Source organism: Vanessa cardui, chromosome 17 (genome assembly GCF_905220365.1).
Source record: "Vanessa cardui chromosome 17, ilVanCard2.1, whole genome shotgun sequence".
In the NCBI taxonomy this organism is placed as follows: domain Eukaryota; kingdom Metazoa; phylum Arthropoda; class Insecta; order Lepidoptera; family Nymphalidae; genus Vanessa; species Vanessa cardui.
In genome coordinates this window covers 5,500,822-5,505,373 of record NC_061139.1, presented here as the reverse complement: position 1 = coordinate 5,505,373, position 4,552 = coordinate 5,500,822, and positions in this window count along the sequence as shown.

The window sequence follows — 4,552 nt, the reverse complement described above, 5'->3', positions numbered from 1 at the left end:
ATTCCAGAATATTCGCTGAATATACTCACGAGTAATAAAGAATATATCGTTTTAAAATACACAAGTGTCGGTATGCGACCGGCGCCTGCACAACGATAGAATGACAACGCAGAAAACGCAGTGTTGCCGTTCCACGAAATTGACAGATAATAAAGACAACGACGGTTACGGTTCAAAAATCGAAGTTTTGTTATAAAACCGATAAATGTTTAGAAAAATAAATACTATAATTTTAATAGAAATAAATTATAGAAATAATAAAATTTTTAGGGTTACAGTACCCCCTTCCCCTGTTAAAGAATTCACGCAGGGAATTCGTCGGATGCCCTCATCCGCATCATCACCACAGAGTAAACTGAAAAAAAGAGAAAAAAAACCACAACATCTACGAACATCAACATGGAATTAATAATTCCTCAACATCAACCAACTGAAACAAGTATAAATTCGAACTTCGCTAACGGACTGCGTAACAAAGTGAATTCAACTTAGCCTAAGTACAAGAATAAGCATAAGAACTGAAAACAACAATCATGTTTGCAGTCATAAGCAAAACAACAATGATGTCACTTTGAAACTGTGAACAAGTCTATACATGTAAACAGTTCAAAAGCAAAAACTTAAACTACAGACAAATACAACCTAAATTAAAATATGAGAGTCTTCTACACTACAGCAATTTACTTATAAATCTAACAGTTCTACTGATGGTTCCATAACTCACTGCCAGTGAACCATAATCACTTAATTCAGAATAACCTAACTAAACAAAGAGAAACTTACTGCACTATATTCATAGTAACAAAACCTAAACACAATTTAAACCATTCCAAAGAAACCATTCATCAGGGCAAATCTTACACACTAAAATAATCTTTACAGCCCGGATTAATTTTATAGTAACGAATCCTAAAGACGATTCAAACCATTCTAAAGACACAAAACGTCAGGGCAGATGTTACACACCAAAATAAAACTCAGCGGCCCGGACTATTTTACACTAACGAAACCTAAAGACAATTCAAACCATTCTAAAGAAACAAAACGTCAGGGCAGATGTTACACACCAAATTAAGCTCTGCGGCCCGGACTATTTTACATTAACGAAACCTAAAGACAATTCAAACCTTTCTAAAGAAGCCAAACGTCAGGGCAGATGTTACACTCTGAATAAAACTCTGCGGCCCGGACTATTTTACATTAACGAAACCTAAAGACAATTCAAACCATTCTAAAGAAACCAAACGTCAGGGCAGATGTTACACACCATATTAAGCTCTGCGGCCCGGACTATTTTACACTAACGAAACCTAAAGACAGTTCAAACCATTCTTAAGAAACCAATCGTCAGGGCAGATGTTACACATCATATTAAACTCTGCGGCCCGGACTATTTTTTAAATCAACTACTTAAAATAAAAAAAAACGAAACAACTAATCAACTACATCGGCACACTTAAAATCTTTTATATGCCACTTCCCAAGGTATTTTCCCTTATCATCTTCTAGCTCATACACTAAAGGAGATAATTTACGAATAACTTTACATCGTTCATACTTAGGAGCTAGCTTAGCGGAAAAATATTTCGGAGCTGAACTTTGTTTGTATGTTCGCTTCCAAACAAAATCACCAACCTTAAAACTAATATCCCTACGACGCTTATTATAATATTTAACGTTTTTATCATGAGCTTTCTTCAACTCATTTTTAACATTAGCAAAAACATCTTTCAAACTACACAACTTATCAACATAATCGTTACGCGAACCAAACGTCAAACTGTCTAGTTCAGAAAAATCTGAATAAACTTGACCATCAACGATAGCTTCACGACCGTGAACTAACATAAATGGAGTAAACGAAGTAACATCGTTCACTGAAGTATTAATCGAAAATTGAATTTTCGGTATATTGACATCCCATGTACGATGATCAGAACCAACCAAAGAAGAAACAGCAGTCATAACTGTACGGTTATAACGCTCAACAGTATTGTACTGTGGACAATACACAGGACCTAAATGAATTTGCGGAATATTATATTTATTAAGTAACGATTGTAATTCATTACCTACAAACTGCGAACCATTATCAGCAATAACTGTTTGGGGAATACCATGAACCAGGAAAACATGATCTTCAAGCCTTTGTGCTATAACTTTGCCCGAAGCTCGCCTCAAGGGGAAAAGTAAACAATATTTAGTAAAACAACAGACCACAACAAACAGAAAAGTATTTTGTTGTCGAGACATAGGCAGTGGACCAACTAAATCCATGCTGATACACTGAAAAGGACGACAACAAACCTTAGGGCTACCAAGCAAACCCGGAGTAGCTTGATTGGAATATTTATAAGCTTTACAAATACTACAACGTGACACATAATCAGATACATCCTGATACATACCAGGCCAATAAAAACGAAGTTTAACTTTTTTATAAGTTTTTTCTATGCCAGGATGAGCAGCTAAAGTCGAATCATGGTTAGAACGAATGACATCTTCTCTTAATTCTTTTGGTACTACCTCCTTCCAATTAAAATCACTACTAAGAGAAGTTTTACCTTTAGTGTAACGATAAAGTTTATGATTATTAATTTGAAAATTTGGACAAGTCTGAGGACGCTCCTTACAACGAATAAAAATATTATTATACCAAGAATCATTCGTGGTAACAGAAATAACACTAAAAACCGGAACAGAACGTGATAAAGCATCTGGTACAATATTTTCAGAACCACGACGGTGCTCAATTGAAAAATTATATGGAGATAAACGACATCCCCAACGCTCCAAACGACCAGTAGGATTCTTCAAATTTAAAAACCATTTTAAACTAGCATGATCCGTAATAATTTTAAAAGGTGTACTGCCTTCCAAATAAGGTCTAAAATGTTCCACAACATGAACGACTGCCAAAGCTTCACGTTCAGTAGCTGAATAATTTCGCTCTTGACTATTCAAAGACCGACTACAATATGCAATTGGATGTTCTTCGCCGTCAATATTTTGAGTTAACATGCCACCTATACCAAATTCAGAAGCATCCGTATGAACGATAAAAGGTTGAGAAAAATTAGGACAAGCTAAAACAGGTGCAGTTGTTAAAGCACTTTTTAATGCATTAAATGACTCTTCAGCTTTAGGTGACCAAGAAAAAGGTAATGCATCCTTACGAGTGGATGTTAAAGCATTAAGTGGACCTGCAATATTGCTAAAATTTCTTATAAACCGTCTATAATACGAAGCTGTTCCCAGAAATCTCTTAACATCTTTACGACACGTAGGAGTTGGAAAATCTATAATTGACTTAATCTTCTCGGGATCAGTTCTTAAACCTTGTTCGTCAACAACATAACCTAAATACTTTAATTTCTTACGAAAGAAACAACACTTCTTTAAATTGATGGTTAAATTACCAGATTTTAAACGATCAAAAACCTTTTTTAAAAGACTGATGTGTTCCTCAAACGTCCGACTAATAACAATAATATCATCTAAATAAATGAAAAGTTTACCATGAAATTCTGGACCAAACAAACGATCCATTAATCTTTGCTGAGTAGCAGGAGCAGAAGTTAAACCAAAACACATAACTTTAAATTGAAACAATCCACGATTCGGGACAGTAAAAGCCGTTTTTTCTTTTGAGGCTAAATCTAGAGGAATCTGCCAGAAACTCGATTTTAAATCAATAGACGAAAGATAACGAGAATCGCGTAAATTATCTAAAATATATGTTATATAAGGAAGAGGATATGCATCATGCTTAGAAACTGCGTTCAACTTTCTACTGTCTAAACAAAAGCGTAATGTTCCATCAGATTTAGGAGCCATTGTAATTGGATTATTCCACGGACTGTTACTCCTTTCTACCACATCCATAGCTAGCATCTCATCTAATTGACGATTCAACTCGGCAAGCTTCTCCTGTGACATCATATAATATCGTTGCTTGATGGGCGCAGCGTCTCCTGTATCAATCTTATGAGTTATAAGATGTGTTCTACCTAAACCCTTCTTCTCCGACGAAATATCTTCAAACATTTTATAAACCATATTGGCCTCATGCTTCTGTTCTTCAGACAAGGACTCAAACGGGTGTAAACAATTAACTGCAGACACAGCAAAATCCTTTGCAGCACAAAAAGAAACAAGACAGTCCTTCTCCAACAAAGCTAATACATCCGGCGCTATATTAAATACTTTCCAAAAATTAATTCCAAATATTAAAGAAGATGATACTTCGGGTATCACATAAAATTTAACAATACGTGTCACATTGTTAACGGTAACGGGCAAAAACATATAACCGGCAACATCTGAATTGGAACCATTTGCCGTAACAATACTCTGCAAATCATCCGAAGGATGTAAAGTACCTAAGCCAGAAAAATAATCAACCGCACTGCCTCCTATTATAGAAATTTCAGAACCTGAATCCAACAAACCAGAAACAGATAAGTCATAAATTTTAACTTTAAGATAAGGTCTAACGCTAGAATCATTGGGTAATGAATTAAGGACTGCCGACACTTTAGTTCGATAAGAA